Here is a 19262-nt window from a genome sequence, read left to right on the forward strand (position 1 = left end):
CAAAAAAGAGGCAAAAAGGCGGGAGTCATTTTGGTAAATCAATTGGTATCAATGATACAAAAGAATAGCGAATTGCGCTGTAGATTGATGAGGCATAGAGAAAGGATAGAAGTATTGGAACAGGAAAATGAGTTCCTGGAAAAATGGAACACAATGGAAAGATGGATATAGGATGGACATGTCAGAACTTTGGAATGAAATAAATGTGAAACTATCCGCCGCAGGAAGGGGGGTTGAGGAAAGGCCCCCACCTTACAACAAGGCAGAAGCCACTGCACCACTAGAGGAACTTGTTTACTTAAGTGTATAAATATGCTGCGATTGCTGATGATTTTCGGAGTTGCTAGCCTAGCCCTGGACTAGGCATGTTCCCCTTGTGCACAAGTAAAATAAACTAACAATCTGACGGTACTGCTTGTGTGATAGAGTCTTACTCAGAGTCGAGATTTCGACAATATTACTTGGAGGTTCCACTGAGATCGCTTACTACTTGCTGGTGAGTAAACGGACAAAAACACGGTGATTCTCTAAGGAAGGACCCTAACTGGCCAGTTATCGGTGATATTTTAGTCACTAAAGGGGCCCTTCCTTGGACGGTGTGCGAGTGTAGTCTGTTTGTCTCGGTAGGAGTACTGCGATCTGTAAGACTCATTTCAGGGTTGAGTTGAAATTTTTGTAATCACTTCCTCTTTCAGCTGGACGGTAAAAGGAGACTGATTCCGAAAACTTGAACCCTGAAACAGGCCGGGCAGATTGTATAAGGGGAAGGTAAGAAAGATGTCGTCAGGTTAAGAAGGTCCCTGTTTCTTGTGTGATGGAAACAATTACTCTTCTGTGATAGGGAAAAATAAGAAGGGACGTGATCCTTGTTTGATAGGATCGATCCTTGTGTGATAGGATCTTAAAGTTGTTAAGTTGCTGTGTTAAGGACTCAGTCTGTAGGGGTGTACAATGCAGACTGAGAATTGACTATATGTTTAGTTAGAGCATAAGGATTATGATCTGTATACCTCTTTGGGTTTTCGCGGTTTTTATTATCTTCGTAATATTATTCTGTGCGTATTTTTGTGCATCAGTTGTCTGTGAGCTCGTAGGAAGACATAACAGGGAACTCAATAAGGGAGGTTGTGTCTCAGAAACACTTAAATTGGTGGAGAGTAAACAGTGATCGGTTGATCGACACACCCGTGGTCCGTGTCCAACAGTATCTCACACACCCAGACTGAGCCCGAATTAACAGCCCAAATGGGTCACGTGACGGCCAGGTGAAGTGGGCGTAGAGAACTCGGTTGGAACGGAAGGATTGTGATACCAAATACCTGTGATAACCTCAACCATTAAGAATGGGTGCCGGAGCAAGTAAAATACCAGAAAAAGGCACACCAGCCTGTTATATGCTCCAGAATTGTGGTCAGACATCAATAAATGACTTACCAAAATGGGTAAAATGGACCAAAAAGGGAAATAGGCCGTTTCCACCAGATGGTACATTTAACCTCGACAGGATAACGTGTCTCGAGGAGTGCCTCTTAAATAGAGACCCAGGGAGGAGTGGTAAGAAGGTGAATTGGTCAGCATTTGGGGACTGGAAATGAGAAGCTGAGAAAAGACGTGAGCGAAGTATCGAGGCTAGTAATGCAGGCCGTAGAAAGAAAAAGCAAGTCAGGAAGGTCTTGGGGTTGTTTAATTACAGCAGGAATTTCATCCCAAACTTTGCAGCAGTAGCAGAGCCAATTCAGAGACTGGTAAAAGGAGGGAACCCCGGTAATGCTGGGATTGACTGGGGACCTGAGCAGGAGAGCGCATATGGGGATTTGAAACAAGCCTTAATGGCGGCCCCCGGGCTGGGATTACCCGATATGGAGAAACCCTTCCATCTCCACTGTGAGAATGAGGGAGGATTCTACGCAGCAGTGGTGACCCAGCAACATGGGGACAGAAGACGCCCAGTAGCGTATTATTCGACGCAACAGTCACCAGTTGTGGCAGGACTATCACGGTGTGTGGCGGCACTGGATTGTGTGGCCTGGGCAGTAAAAGTGAGTGAACCAACTGTGATGACCGGGGATATTATTTTACACACTAAGTACACTTTGGTAGAAATGTTAAACAATAACAAATTACGGTCAGTGTCCAACATGCGCAGAGCGCGTTGGGAGGCGGTCCTGATTCCCCGAGACAAGTCAGTTTTGATTGTCCGCGATACAGGGGAAAACCCGGCGGAAGGTATGTTGGGGGCAGGCAACCCCCATAGATGCGCTGATGTAGACGAGGAAGTAGGGGAAGGAAAAATACGAGATGAACCGTTGGAAGGAGCACAAGTCATCTTGTACGTTAATGGGTCTAGAAAGTACATTGAGGGGGCCCCACGTACAGAATGGCGGTGGTCAATGGGCAGTTGAAAACCGAGGCGTCAGGGCGACTCGATGGTGGGTTATCGGCGCAGGTAGCGGAGATAGTAGCTTTAACAAAGGCGTTGGAATTGGCAAAGGGGAAAACAGCCAATATATATACAGATAGTAGATACGCCTTCGGAGTAGTACACGATTATATGACTGCTTGGGGGAGAAGGGGGTTTCTGACAGCTGGGGGGGATTCCATCAAACATGAGGAACGGATAAAGGCTCTCTTGGAAGCTGCAGAGGCTCCCTTACAAGCTGCCGTGGTAAAAATAAAGGCACACCAGAAGGTGGAAAGCCCAGAGCAAAAAGGGAATCAGGCTGCAGATTTAGCAGCAAGACAAGCCCTTGAACAAGAACCAGTTGAGGAGAGAGTGTCAAGTGTCCAGGTAGAACACATAGACATCAGTGAGTTGCACAAAGATGTCTCTGAAGGAGAAAGACAAGAGTGGCATCGCGCAGGGGGCAGGCCAGATTCTGGGGGAATCTGGCGAAAGGATGGAAAGGTGGTGGCTCCAACATGTATCCGACAGATACTCCTGGAATTGCGCCACGGGGATACCCACACAGGAAGGGGAGCAATGATTGAGTTATTAAGTAAAGAATGGTGGTGGCCGGGTTTGGGAAAGGACGCGGCAAATTACTGTCAACGGTGCCTGAGGTGTGCACAGTATAACCCAGGGCGACTGATAAAGATACGATTAGCCCACCAACCCCGACCACAGGGGCCATGGGAAAATATACAGATAGACTTCACGGGTCCACTTCCCATTTCCAGGGGACGAAAATATAGTTTGGTAATCATAGATCAATTCACCAGATGGGTTGAGGCGTTTGCGACTCGGGATTGTACAGCCACCACTGTAGCTAAAATCATGGCAGAAGAAGTAATTCCCAGATGGGGAGTGCCAGTACAGATCGATTCCGACCAAGGGACACATTTTACAGGAGCTGTAGTGAAAAAGATATGTGAATGGATGGGAATAAAACAAAAATTCCACATCCCCTATCATCCCCAAAGTTCCGGGATGGTGGAACGAATGAATCGAACGACGGGTTTATCCCCGTACGAATTAATGACGGGAAGGGCAATGCGGCTTCCCCATGGAATAATAACTGGTGGGGAAGAGGTAGGCCCCCTCAAGGACAAAATCCGTAGATACGTATTGGAATTAAGTGACCAGTTGAAAGAAATGAGGCAACAAACTCGGGATCGGCAGGAGGAAAAGGACAAAGATTTGGAGTTAACTGCGCTCCCGTACATTCCTCCGGCGGGGACTAAGGTAATGGTTAAAAATCTACCTGAGAAACCCGGATTTGCACCAAAGTGGTCAGGGCCATACCAAATTCTAATTAGTGGGGATACGTGTGCTTGCATTGATATGAAGGGCATGGGACGATGGAAGCACTGGACGCAGTTGAAAGTCTATGACCCTTCATCAGCTTAGCAATGGCTACACCAGAACAGATACCCTTTACAGATAGCGAAGAATATATCAGGCAATACAAAGAATGGGAATGGATGATAGTACGAACATTGGTATGGATAATATGTATTATCCTAATGGGATACACCTTGGGGGTGCATCCTGAAGTATGTATGGGAACAATCCCGCCGACCCCAACTAGCCCCAAGGCGGGAGGAAGTCCAAATGGTTATGTTCGAGGACTTAAGCTAATGATGATATTTTATCCATCCCCACAGGAGAATAGAATCTACAAGCAACAAACAGTTAGGGTTGGCGAGATAGCCTTTGGGAAGTTGTTAACATAAAGTGATAAGAATTGTTCGATGTTAATGCAAGCGTAATGCGTGCGTGATTTCCGGTTCTTGTTAAAAAAAAAGGGGACAACTGTTGTAATAATGGAAAAAGGGATACTGCTGTTATGTGCATGTGTAGTGGGTGCCTGCCTAATTGTTATGATGAGACAGGTCCCCGGACCAGAGAATGATAACAAGCGACGTAGAGAACTGAAGGTGAATACCTTTTTGTATATGTCCCACAAATATGCTACAGAAAACAATAAGGAAGGAGGTTGTTGGGTATGTACCCAAATCCCTATCCACTCTAAAGGAGGGATTCCTCTTAGACCTGTCCCACTTAATCTGTCAGAAGTAGTAGAGTGGTATATTTACCAGAATGGCACACACCAGTCCCCCAGGATGATAAGAGTTGCGTCTGTGGTAAAAGACGGAAAGAGAGAGGCATCCTCTACTTTGTCATTTTACCCCATATCTGCAGAGCCCTGGGAAGCGGGGGGATATTATATGAATACCTTCAAAGGGTGGTACCAACCAGGGTACGACCGCTCCCAACAGCCTCCCTTCCTCAACCTCACCATGGCCACAGGTATGGGAAGGCTACCGGGGACAATGGCCTAGATTTTCAGTATAGACAGTTTTGGGGCGCTAACCTTAGCGCCCGCCCGAAGTTAGCGCCCGCCCCAAAGTAGCGCCCCGTTGCCGGAAATTCAGTGGCTTCGCCCTAAGAGGTTGGTGGAGCGCTAAAAGAGGCGTTCCACTACTATCTTTAGGCGCTAAGCCGGCGGTGCAGAGCGCAACACCCGAGCTCGGGCGCAGCGCACGGCAGACACTCTGGTGCCAGTGAGCTCTTAAAGGGGAAGGGTGCATGTGTTTTTTTCAAAGGCAGAGTCTGGGGGGGAAAAGATGATGATGATGATGATGATGATGAGGAGGAGGAGGAGGAGGAGGAGGAGGAGGCGGAGGAGGAGGAGGAGGAGGAGGAGGAGGAGGAGGTGGTGGTGGTGGTGGTGGTGTCCGGAAACATAAATACACCGTTCACAACCACACACTGGATCCTTCCACACAACACATGCAGAGTGCCGTATATTGTGCAGGAGGAGTGCCCTTTAATTTGCGCTCCCCAGGGTGTGTTGCGTTCCATTTTACAAACGCTCTGGACGCCAGCCGCACAATGGGGCGGTCCGACTGAAGTTTGGATTCGGGGCGGCCAAAGGGCGTTGCACGAGGATGTGACGTCATTTTCTGCGCGCGCATCCGGGCGGCCGCTAAACTTTGCGCCGGCGCTAATGGGCAACTTAATTTGGGGCGGGGCGCAAACTGCGCTGCGCCCAGGCGCTACACGCATAGCGCCCGAAAATCACTTCTCTTAAGGCGCTAACTGCTGGCGCAAGCAACTGAAAATCTAGCCCAATATGTTTAGTAAGGAATTTCACTGGGGGAATATTCGTAGGCACTAGTCGGTGCACATATAATTTTACAGTAACTGGTACTGCTGACGGGTTTCCCCTTTATACATCCTCTCAGTATTATGGTTGTACACTGGAAGTCCCATACGCCAACCAGACAGGTACTTTCAACTACTCCCTGGTATCTGCAGGGTTTGATATTGATAAAACCACCTCGTACAATGGGACATACTTTATTTGTGGCCACAAGGCATACCCCTGGTTGCCACGAGGCTGGACAGGATCATGTTACCTGGCATATGTGGTGCCATACATTTATCACTTGCCCTCTCTAGTGAATCATTATCATTATCGATCCAAAAGAGCTATTACTGAAACAGAACGATTCTTCGCTATCCTATTCCCCGGGTATGGAACAGCCAGGGCAATAAAAGAAATTCGGCTTGTAGCCTCGATTCTTGAGGAAGTAGCCAATGCTGAGTCACTGAGTAAAATTAACACCGAGATGGTGGCAATACGCACAGTTGCCTTACAGAATAGAATGGCTCTAGATTATCTGCTAGCTGAGAAGGATGGAACATGTGCCCTGATAGGATCTGAGTGTTGCACATACATTCCTGACAGTTTAGAAAATATAACTAATTTGGTCGAACATATTCGGAAGGAGGTGGGAAAACTTAAGACAACCACCTGAATCAACTCTGTGGAATTGGACAACCGGGTGGTTAGGATCAATCGGACCCTCATTGTTACATGGATTGATGTTGGTCTTTGTTATAATAATCCTAATGTACTGTGTATTCTTAGCGATAAAATGTTGTTGTGCCCAATTGGCAAAAGATGCTGTACCTGCCGCACCAGTCGGACAGGAGTATTGTAACGTTCGAGAGAGAGCTTTGTTTATTTAGGAGTACAAACAGTTAGATGGAAAATGCTTATGCGTAGGTAACGTTTGTATGAATATTTGTATAAGAAACGTCTTAGAGATAGAGTAGGGTTCAACCAGTGGTTATGGCATAAGGCACAAGAAGAAACAGATAAACAGATGAAGAAGGAAACACGAACAAAAGAAAAGGAGAAAATGGATATCAAAGAGAAGGACATGTTTTCGACACATCAGATAAGAATGAAGGATCAAAATGGACAATAGCCAATAATGACATAAAGGAATCATCAAGCGTGTCATAAACAATTGTGATCGTTGTTGGATTTCGTAAACGGATAACAAGGAGCTGCGTGCCGCCATTTTTACCCTGGTACATTGGTTCCCAGGACAAATCAAGTTTTGATCAGGGACCAACAGGAGGGACTGTTAGGGTGAAAATAATATAGCTTAAAGCAGCAACATAAAGAGTTAAAGAATGAACTTGTAAATAAGAAACAATGGCACAAGACAAAACAAACTCAGCTTAAGACGGGACAGGAATTAACTGTTTGTGGCTGCTCCCATTAAAACCATTGTGCTTGACATTATTGTTGAACAGTTATTGAATGTGGGAAACACTAAATATTTCACAATTATTCAGTGGTGCAGCCTTCTGCAAACTATTTGCTGGAAGCCCTTTGGATGTATTGATGAGTTACAGTAATTGGTAGCTGCAAAACTGCCCATTTTGTAATTAACCACCCAACATTATAGAAGGTTCCATATCATTCCTGTGAGGACAGGGGAGTTGTTGCTGAGGGAGCGTGATTGGTTGAAGACACCTGTGTGTAATATTTTGCCATAATGTATAAAAGAAGTTTTAATACCTTGTTGCTGGGGGAACGTGATTGGATGAGGACAAGAGAATTGTTGCTGGGGGAACATAATTGGATGAACACATTTGTGTGTAGTGTTTTGCCTATATAAAAGAAGTTTGATATCACTGTAACGGTGAGAAGGTGACCACTAGACTGCAGGGTCTAAGGCTCTTCTCCCAGAACATTCTGTTAATAAACTGTGTACTTTTACTTTAAGACAGACTCAAGTGAATCTATTTTTCACCAACAGTCAGCAAACTTGGTACATTGCACTCGTCATCTAAGTCATTAATATAAATTGTAATTAGCTGAGGCCCAAGCACTGATGCTTGTGGTACCCCACCAATTACAGCCTGCCAACCGGAAAATGACCCGTTTATCCCTACTCTCTGTTTTCTGTCCATTAACCAATCCTCTATCCATGCTAATATATTACCGTCAACCCCATGAGCCCTTATCTTGTGTAGTAATTTTTCATGTGGCACCTTATCGAATGCCTTTTGGAAATCCAAATATACTACATCCACTGGTTTTCCTTTATCTACCCTGCTAGTTACATCCTCAAAAAACTCTAATAAATGTGTTAAACACGATTTCCCTTTCATAAAACCATGTTGACTCTGCCTAATCATGTTATGATTTTCTAAGTGCCCTTTCACCACTTCCTTAATAATGGATTCCAGCATTTTCCTGATGACTGATGTCAGACTAACTGGCCTGTAGTTCCCTGTTTTCTCTCTCCCTCCTTTCTTGAATAGCAGGGTTACATTTGCTACCTTCCAATCCACTGGGGCTGTTCTAGAATCTAGGGAATTTTGGAAGATCACAACCAATGCATCCAATGTCTTTGCAGCCACCACTTTTAGAACCCTAGGGTGTAGGCCATCAGGTCCAGGGGATTTGTCGGCTTTTAGTCCCATTATTTTCCCCAAGTAATTTTTATCTACTGATATTAATTATTTTAAGTTCCTCACTCTTATTAGCCCCTTGGTTCCCCACTATTTTTGGTATGCTTTTTGTGTCTTCTACTGTGAAGACAGATACAAAATATTTGTTTAAAGTCTCTGCCATTTCCTTATTCCCCATTATAATTTCACCTGCCTCAGCCTCTAAGGGACCAATGCTTATTTTTGCTGCTCTCTTCCTTTTTACATACGTATAGAAGCTCCTACAATCTGTTTTTATATTTCTTGCTAGTTTACTTTCATATTCTATTTTCTCCCTTTTAATCAATTTTTTGGAGATCCTTTGCTGGTTTCTAAAGCTCTCCCAATCCTTAGGCTTACTACTATTCTTCACAACATTATAAGCCTCTTCTTTTAATCTAATACTATCCTTAACTTCTTTAGTTACCTGCGGATGGACCACTTTTCCCGTGGAGTTTGTTTCTCAATGGAATGTACCGGCCCACGAGCTTTTAGCGATTTCTGTACTTGGACCCTTAATTCTCTTTCCTCCGCCATAGCTTCTCACCATTTAGAAAATACTCTGATCTATCTTTCTTAGGTCCAAAGTAGATGACCTCACACTTTCCCATATTGAACTCCATCTGTCACAGTTTTGCCCACTCTCTTAATCTATCACTGACAATTTTAAATTGATGAGCCCCCATCACTGACTTACAGACTTTACCTATTCAGTCTATCAAAAGCCTTCAAAAGCTCCATTTATTTAAACAAGGTGTGTATCTACACTGGCCCAAACCACAAGCTATTAGGAAAATGTAACCTGGTGTATGAACATGCTAGTTATCTTTAAAGTCTAGAATTTCAAGTTCTGAAACAGGGAGGACAGCTAGTCCTTGAACTTCGAGCATGCCAACAATTAGAATTGATCAAAAGAATTGATGCAGTCACTAATAATAAACGCTTAAAAGTGACAGAGAAGCATGCTGATGTACTTAAAGGCTTGGGTTGCAATTGCAGGAAAACAACTAAAGGCAGATGCTTCCCCCTGGCCCACCAAGCTACCTTGTTAACCTCCCCAGCGATCGGGCCGCACCCCCCTTCCCCCTCCCCTAGCGACCCGTGCCTTCCCAATCTCCTCCCCACCTGTGATCTCCTTCCCATGCCCCCTCCTCCCCGGCCTGCGATCTTTTCCACGGCACCCCCCCCCCCGAGAGCTTATTCACTGCCCCCCCATCACAATCATCTCCACTTCAGCACCCCACCCCCAATCTTCTCCATTGCCCCGCCCAGTGATCTTCACCAAGGCCCCCGCAACCGATGTCCCCCTGACACACGATTTTCCGCCTCCCCCCCACCAACCGATGTCCACCTGACGCACGATCTTTCCGGGCCTCCCCCAATCGATGTCCCCCTCCACCCCTGATCTCTCCCTCCCTCCTCTCCGCGCCCCGGCTGTGGCCTGGTGCCACAGGCCTACCCATCCAACCACTTCAGTCAGCAGAAACTCTGAAAGAACAGAATCATGAGAGGCGAGAACCCCTGCCTCTGCCACAACACTCATTTCATAAGGGTGGCAGGAGCGCATTGCATCTATGATGCATGAAGGCTGGAATATCTTATCCATTATCCATATCCATTTCCAGGTTTCACCTTGCATTCCAACCACTTTAACCTTAAGGAGCAACCATTTGTGTGGAACTTTGTCAAAGCCTTCTTAGAAGTCTAGGAAGTCTTTTAGGAAGTGTTGGGTGTCAGCTGTGGCTCAGTGGTAGCACTCTAACCTATGAGTCAGGTGGTTGTAGGTTCCAGTTCCACTCCAGAGACTTGAAGATAAAATCTAGGCTAACACTCCAATGCAGTACCGAGGGAGTGCTGCACTGTCAAGGTGCCGTCTTTTGGATGAGACATTAAACTGAGGCCCCATCTGCCGTCTCAGGTGAACATGAAAGATCCCATGGCACTATTTCGAAGAAGTGTAGCAGAGTTCTCCCATGTTCTGGCACTTCGGGACATCCAGAGATTGTGAAAGGCCATATAAATGTAAGTCTTTCCTTTCTAAATCATGATGTAGAGCTTTTCACTGTCAACATGGGATGTTACTTCCTCACAAATTCAGTGAGGTTGGCCAGACAGGATCTCCTCCTTCTGAATGTTGTATTAGGTTATTGTCATATAGCTAATCTTCAAGTATATTCCTAATAATTCATTCCATTATTTTATCTGATATTGATGTGAGAATGAATGTTCGCTGATTGATCTGCTCTGTCACCTTCTTTGAAAATCGGTATCGTGTTTGCTGGTTTTCCTACAAGTATCCAAAACAAGTGACAGTAAATGGTACAACAATTACTCACAAGTTTCCAGCCTGTGATTCAGCTCATTAAATTTTTGAGAGAGCAAGTTGTTTTGCAGAAACATATCAGCATTTGTTCTCTTAGCAATGCACCATATGCTGTTCTAATTTGCAATTCTTATGGAAAACTGATCAGGATTTCTAATGTATTTTGCAGTCATGTAACAGGTCCATCTCGGGCTGCTCCAAAATAAAATATGTTCCAATAAATAGGTGGCAGTAAAAAAAAAATTCCACCTGTTTTCTTTAAAGAAGACCTAGTGTTATTTATTTTGGAGATACTGAAATGCTGGCAGTGGAGATGAGGAACGTCTAGTTCGCATATTCAGACAGCTGGCCTTGGCTTTTTCTTCCGCTCCTTAAAGTTCTAACTCTAGTTTAATGGAACTTCAAGATTGCAGTACATGTACACAAATCATTCTCCACTATAAAGAATTTCCAAATGGTGATCCTTCGTTACCTTTTTTATAATAAATTTGAATGTAGCCGTCCAGCCATAATGGCCCAGAAAATTGCACCAGACGGGCCTTGTGTATTAATGGAGCGGCCCAAGTGCCCCCTCCCCCGATATTCAATTCCTGGCCACTTGTTTTTCAGGCATGAAATGGGCGGCCGACAGTTGAAAATCGTCCTGAGTATCAGCAGACTACTTGAGTGTGGAGTGTAAAACAGGCAGGCAGCGTAATGGTTATGTTACTGGAATAGTAATCTACAGGCTTGGACTAATCCAGAGAACGTGAGTTCAAATGCCACTGCGGCATTTTGAGAATTTGAATTAAGTTTTTAAAACTAAAAATAAAAAGCTGGTATCAGTAAAAGTGACCACAAAGCTGATGGATTGTCATAAAAACACAACTGGTTCTCTAACCTCCTTTAGAGTTGGAAACCTGCCCGCCTTACCTGGCCGGTCTATATGTGACTCCAGTCCCACACCAATGCAGTTGATTCTTAACTACCCTCTGAAATGGCCTAGCAAGCCACTCAGTGCAGGTTAACTAGGGATGGACAATAAATGCAGATCTTGCCACATCCCGAGAATGAATTAAAGCAAGCCATTTCCGGACATCCACACAAGCATTGCCAACGGAAATCACTGGATAGCAAGTAAGTCTGTATTGTTCCTCCCTTGCTCATCGACACTGAAGCATCCTATTCATTTTACTAGACAAGATCAGAAAACTGTGCATAGACTGGGAATAAAGCATTTTGGCCTGTGTACTTGGGAAGTGAAGTCAACACTGTCTACAGTACTGACATTGAGAAGGGCAGGATTCAATTTCTAACACTCTCAAATCATCTGACATTATTGTCAAGCACCAGAGAACTCCAGAAATGAGATTGGAAAATCTAATGGTCACAAATAACCCACTACCATCCCCATCACCAAGCTGAAATAAAAGATGTGTCATTGACTAATTCCAGTGTTAATAATAGATTATTGCACTATGCAGTGCTTTATTGCTTGAACTGATCCAAAACTCTGCTGCCTGTATCCTAACTGGCACTAGGCCCCATTCACCCATCACCCCTGTGCTCACTGGCCTACATTGGCTACCAGTCCAGCAATGCCTTGATTTTAAAATTCACATCCTGGTTTTCAAATCCCTCCATGGTCTCGCCCCTCCCTATTTCTGTAACCTCCTCCAGCCCTACAAATTCTCCAAGATATCTGTGCTCCTCCAATTCTGGCCTCTAGCGCACCCCCGATTTTCTTCGCTTCACCATTGGTGGTCATGCTTTCCGCTGCCTAGAACTTAAACTCTGGAATTCCCTCCCTGAACCTCTCCGCCTCTCTACCTCTTGCTCCTCCTTTAAAGGCGCTCCTTAAAACCTACCACTTTGACCAAGCTTTTACTCACCTGTCCCAATAACTCCTTAGGTGACTCAGTGTCAAATTTTGTTTGATAACGCTCCTGTGAAGCGTCTTAGGACGTTTTGCCACATTAAATGCACGATATAAATGCAAGTATTTGTTGCTTGGCAAGTGCTTGTGAAAGGGGAGAGTGACCTGCTTGCCTTGCTGGGAGGCCCCTTCACAAAGTGAGAAAAAAATGTCTTATCATGGTGCATGCTTGAAATGGTTCTGCACACAGTATCATTGTCAGTACATTAAGTGCCATGCTGCCACTGGGCAGATAGGTCTGCATCTTGCTGAGTGAGTGAGTGTGAAGGGGAAGCAAGACAAATATGTTTAAGAGAACATTTGCCTTGTTAAGCTGGTACATCCAGCCCGTGATTTTTCCATCCATTCTGTGCTTCTGTCTGTCCCAGGAGTACAGAAAATGAAAAGTTACTCTGCAGTGTGTATATTTAAACTGGGATTTTTCATTTGGATTATGCTCAATTTCCGGCAGGTCCAGGATGGGCAGGGATAGAATATCAGTTGGGGAGTGACTTCCTACCGACCAGCTTCACTTCCAGGATTGTCTACCAAGACAGTGAGCATTGAATGCATCCACCCAAATATGCACAGGCATATTCAAATTACTCGGTAATGACAGAGTGTTGTCTTTCATCACATTTTCCATCATTACTGCAATAGCAACACTGGACACAAGGAACAACAGCATGTTCAGGGGCAACCAGCATTGCTAAAGCATGTGGAAGGGGATTCAAATTTAAAAAGGCTCCACAACCCTGCAACTTTTTACCTTTTGAAACAATTGCCCTTCCTCCTCATCTGGCTGCACTCTGCTGCTTCAGATGCCCAAGGCCTGCAGCAGCCATTTTCCTTCCCTCTCCCCAAAGGCAAACTCCCTGGTACAGGCAGGAACTCTTCCAGTAGCCCACCCACATTATATTAATAGACTGACCCCGAAAAATTCACCAGGGTCAGTGGCAAAGAAGTTCCACTGACTTTCTGCCGAAGTAGAAAATCTAGCCTCAATGCCAGAAAGGTCATAGAATAGAATCAAAGAATGGTTACGGCACAGAAGAAGGCCTGTGGAGCCCGTACCGGCTCCCTGCAAGAGCACTTCAGCTAGTCCCACTCCCCTGCCCTTTCCCTGTAGCCCTGCAAATGTCTTTCTTTCAGGTACTTATCCAATTCCCTTTTGAAAGCCGTGATTGAATCTGCCTCCACCACCCTTTCAGGCAGTGCATTCCAGATCATAATCACCCGCTGCGTAAAAAAGTTTTTTTCTTATGTCGCCTTTGGTTCTTTTGCCAATCACCTTAAATCTGTGTCCTCTGGTTCTCGACCCTTCGGCCAATGGGAACAGTTTCTCTCTCTCTACTCTGTCTCGACCATTTTGAACACCTCTATCAAATTACATAGGATTGCACAGGATATACTGCACAGAAACAGGCCATTCGGCCCAACCAGTCCATGCCGGCATTTATGCTCCACTCGAGCCTCCTCCCGTCTTTCCTCATCTAAATCTATCAGCGTAACCCTCTATTCCCTTCTCCCTCATATGCTTGTCTAGCCTCCCCTTAAATGCATCTGTACTATTCGCTTCAACCACTCTCTGTGGTAGCGAGTTCCATATTCTCACCACTCTTTGGGCAAAGAAGTTTCTTCTGAATTCCTTATTGGATTTCTTAGTGACTATCTTGTATTGATGGCCTCTAGCTATGCTCTTCCCCACAAGTGGAAACATTCTCTCTGTATCCACTCTATCAAAACCTTTAATAATTTTAAAGACATCTATTAGGTCACCCCTCAGCCTTCCTTTTTCAAGAGAAGAGACCCAGCCTGTTCATCCTTTCCTGATATGTATACCCTTGTGGCGTACCGACCACAGAAAGGACACAATCCGCTTTTCGGTCCGTAGACTATAAATCAGGCGTCATGCCTTTAAGAAGGATCACACCTTTAAGAAACTCGATCTGCAACATAGTTAAGCCCAGAGCGGGGGAGGAGCAGTCGAAGCTGTGGACTGATGAAAGGCAGTCATGCTTGGTGTAGGCTCTGACGCCATTTTGTGTTCAACATGCAGTCTCAAGAATTAAACCTTTTCTGTTGAACCTCTCCGAGTTCAGTAATTTTTTGCTAGGAGTACGTAGACTCCTACACCCTCGCATTTCTGGTATCATCCTTGTAAATCTTCTCTGCACCCTCTCCAGTGCCTCTATATCCTTTCTATACTATGACGACCAGAACTGTATGCAGCACTGTAAGTGTGGTCTAACCAAGGTTCGATGCAGGTTTAACATAACTTCACTACTTTTCAATTCTATCCCTCTAGAAATAAACCCTAGTGCTTGGTTTACATTTTTTATGGCCTTGCTAACCTGTGTCACAACTTTTAGTGATTTGTATATTTGTACTCTGAGATCCCTTTGTTCCTCTACCAATTATTTGCCCATTCTGCAAGTTTATTAATGTCCTCCTGTAATTTGTTGCAGTCCTCCTCAGTATTGACTATCCCCCTCAATTTTAAATGCACTTATCTCTTTACTCATCTCATCATCCAATGTCATTGAAACTTAACAGGACTAGACAGACTAGATGCAGGAAGGATGTTCCCGATGGCGGGGGATCCAGAACCAGGGGTCACAGTCTAAGGATAAGGGGAAGCCATTTAGGACAGAGATGAGGAGGAATTTCTTCACCCAGAGAGTGGTGAACCTGTGGAATTCTCTACCACAAAAGGCAGTGGAGGCCAATTCATTAAATATATTCAAGAAGGAGTTAGATATATTTCTTAAGGCTAAAGGGATCAAGGGATATGGGGAGAAAACAGGGACAGGGTACTGAATTTGGATGATCAGCCATGATCTCATTAAATGGCGGAGCAGGCTCGAGGGGCCGAATGGCCTACTCCTGCTCCTATCTTCTATGTTTCTATGTTTGCATTATATGTCCACCCGTTCTATCTCTCTGGTAAATACCAAAGCAAAATAATAATTTAATATTTCTGCCATCTCCCTATCGTTACCTGTGGTATTATCCTGTCTATCCCTTAATGGCCCTATTCCAATCCCAACCATCTTTTTTTTTATTGATGTGCCAGTAAAATATTTTACTATTTTGTTTTATGTTCCTTGATAATTTAATTTCATAGTTCCGCCTTGCCTTCCTAATTGTTTTTTGACTTCTCTCCTAATCCCTTCACATTCTCTCTTATCATGCACTCCTCTGCTGTCTATGTACTCAATGTATGCCTATTTCCTTACCCTCAATTGTTCCCTTATGTCTTTATTCATCCATGGAATCTCATTAGTGTTTAGTTTGTTCTTTCCTTTTAGCGGAATATATTTTTCCTGCACTCTGTTGAACACCGTTTTAAATGCTTCCCATTGTCGTTCTACATCGTTGTTTGCCAATATTGTTGCCCATTTTATCTTCCCAAGTTCTATTCTCAGCCCCTCAAAATCAGCTTTTATCCAATCTATTAACCTGGTTTTTGTCATGTTTATGTCCTTCTCGATTATCATCTAAAAGCGTATTGTATTATGGTCACTATTGCCTATATTTTCCCCTACTTTTACTTCTCTTAACTGCTCTGGCTCATTCCCCATAACTAGATCCAATAGTGAATCCTCCCTTGTTGGGCTTTTTACATATTGGGTAAGAAAGGAGTCCTGTAGACATTGTAGGAACTCCATTCCCTTATCCCCTCTCCTCAATCTTCTCTGCTCTAAGGAGAACAACCCCAGGTCATATTAACAAAGCAGGCGTGGGTTATAGGCAGGTATAGTGGTAGAAATTGGGGCTAGTATAATATATGGAAGACCATAAAATTGTTTATTAAGGGCCACATTTAAGTAGAAATCCTGTCACTCAAGGTCCAGAAAACAGAATCTCTGCTTCATGCTAATTGTTTGTTCTACTAGAATTCGGGTGCAGGCATGGGCTTTGTTTTATTTCTGTTCGGATCAGACCACTGCCTCCCCCCCTCCGGATTGGACCACCCCCTGGAATCAGACCCACCCAGGATCGGACTCCCCAGAAATCCGATCCCCCACCCCGACCCGGGACCGAGGATCAGACCCCACCTTGGGATCGGACCCCACCCCCCAGGGTCGGAGATCGGAGCTCCACCGGGGGTCAGACAGCCCCCCTGGGGTCGAGGATCAGACCTACCTGGTCCTGCGGCCTGCTGCGAAGTGCTCCTGCCCGGCTGAAAGTCAAGCCTGTCAATCAGGCTGACTTCCGGGTGCTTTTAAAACTCCACAGCGTACAGGGGAACCTGGACTTCAGGGTTTCCCATCCGAAACTCCATCTCCCCACCTACGTAACCCACCCCTGTTAGTATCCAGGCCATAAATTCTGAAGACCAGAGCAGATAAGCCCAGTAGAATCTATTTCAAACTAACCAGCAGTGCAAATGGGAATGGTGGCATAGTGGTAATGTCACTGGGCTAGTAATCCAGAGGCCTGGACTAATGATCCAGGAAACGTGAGTTCAAATCCCACCAGAGCAGCTGGGGAATTTAAATTCAGTTGATTAAATAAATCTGGAACAAAAAGCAAGTATCAGTAGTGGTGACCATGAAACTATCGGATTGTTGTAAGAACCCATCTGGTTCACTAATGTCCTTTAGGGAAGGAAATCTGCCGACCTTACCTGGTCTGGCCTGTATGTGACACCAGACCCACAGCAATGTGGTTGACTCTTAACTGCCCTCTGAAATGGCCTAGCAAGCCACTCAGTTGTAAAAAACTGCTATGACAAACAATAAGAATAAAACTGGACAGACCACCCGACATTGACCTCAGCACCGGCTACAGACACGACAATGGCACACCCAGCCCAGTCAACCCTGCAAAGTCCTCCTCACCAACATCTGGGGACTTGTGCCAAAATTCGGAGAGATGTCCCACAGACTAGCCTGACATAGTCATACTCACAAAAACATACCTTTCAGCTAATGTCCCAAACTCCTCCATCCCACCGGCAGGACAGACTCACCAGGGATGGCGATACAGTCATGAAGCAGTGGCCCTGGGAGTCCTCAACATTGACTCCGGACCCCATGAAGTCTCATGGCTTCAGGTCAAGTATGGGCAAGGAAACATCCTGCTGATTACCACCTACCACCCTCCCTCAGTTGATGAATCAATACTCCTCTATGTTGAACACCACTTGGAAGAAGCACTGAGTAGCAAGGGCACAGAATGTAATCTGGGTGGGGGACTTCAATGTCCATCACCAAGAGTGGCTCGGTAGCACCACAGCTGGCCGAGTCCTGAAGGACATAACTGCAAGTCTGGGCCTGCGACAGGTGGAGAGAGAACCAACACGAGGGAAAAACCTACTTGATCTCTGTTGCAGATGCATCTGTCCATGACAGCATTGGTAGCAGTGACCACCGCACAGTTATTGTGGAGATGAAATCCCGTCTTCACACTGAGGACACCCTCCTTCGTGTTGTGTGGCACTACCACCATGCTAAATGGGATAGATCCAGAACAGATCTAACAGCTCAAAACTAGGCATCATTGAGGTGCTGTGGGCCATCAGCAGCAGCAGAATTGTATTCCACCACAATCTGTAACCTCATGGCCCGGCATATCCCTCACTCAACAATTACCACCAAGCCAGGGGATCAACCCTGGTTCAATAAGGAGTGTAGAAGAGCATGCCAGGAGCAGCACCAGGCGCACCTAAAAATGCGGTGGGAAGCTGCAACACAGGACTACATGCATGCTAAACAACAGAATCAGCATGCTATAGACAGAGCTAAGCGATCCCACAATCAACAGCTCAAATCAAAGCTCTGCAGTTCTGCCACATCCAGTCGTGAATGGTGGTGGACCATTAAACATCTAACGAGAGGAGGAGGCTCCATGAATATCCCCATCCTCAATGATGATGGTGGTGCCCAGCACGTGAGTGCAAAAGACAAAGCTGAAGCGTTTGCAAACATCTTCAGCCAGAAGTGCCGAGTGGATGATCCATATCGGCCTGCTCCTGAGGTCCCCACTGCCACAGAAGCCAGTCTTCAGCCAATTCCATTCACTCCACGTGATAGCAAGAAATGGCTGAGCGCATTGGATACAGCAAAGGCTATGGGCCCCGACAACATCCCGGCTGTCGTGCTGAAGACTTGTGCTCCAGAACTAGCTGCGCATCTGGCCAAGCTGTTCCAGTACAGCTACAACACTGGCATCTATCCGACAATGTGGAAAACTGCCCAGGTATGTCCTGTCCACAAAAAGCAGGACAAATCAGATCTGGCCATTTACCGCCCCATCAGTCTACTCTCAATCATCAGCAAAGTGATGGAAGGTGTCGTTGACAGTACTATCAAGCTGCACTTACTCAGCAATAACCTGCTCACTGATGCCCAGTTTGGGTTCTGCCAAGACCAGTCGGCTCCAGACCTCATTACAGCCTTGGTCCAAACATGGACAACAGAGCTGAATTCCAGAGATGAGGTGAGAGTGATTGCCCTTGACATCAAAGCAGCATTTGACCGAGTGTGGCATCAAGGAGCCCTAGTAAAACTAAAGTCAATGGGAATCAGGGGGAAAACGCTCCACCGGCTGGAGTCATACCTAGCACAAAGAAAGATGGTTGTGGTGGCTGGAGGTCAATCATCACAGCCCAAGGACATCGCTGCAGGGGTTCCTCAGGGCAGTGTCCTAGGCCCAACCATCTTCAGCTGCTTCATCAATGACCTTCCCTCCAACATAAGGTCAGAAATGGGGGTGTTCGCTGATGATTACGCAGTGTTCAGTGTCATTCACAACTCCTCAGATAATGAAGCAGTCCATGCCCGCTTGCAACAAGACCT

The sequence above is a fragment of the Somniosus microcephalus genome, chromosome 12, assembly GCF_052327205.1.
Source record: "Somniosus microcephalus isolate GS21.2 chromosome 12, FLI_Smic_1.0, whole genome shotgun sequence".
In the NCBI taxonomy this organism is placed as follows: Eukaryota; Metazoa; Chordata; class Chondrichthyes; order Squaliformes; family Somniosidae; genus Somniosus; species Somniosus microcephalus.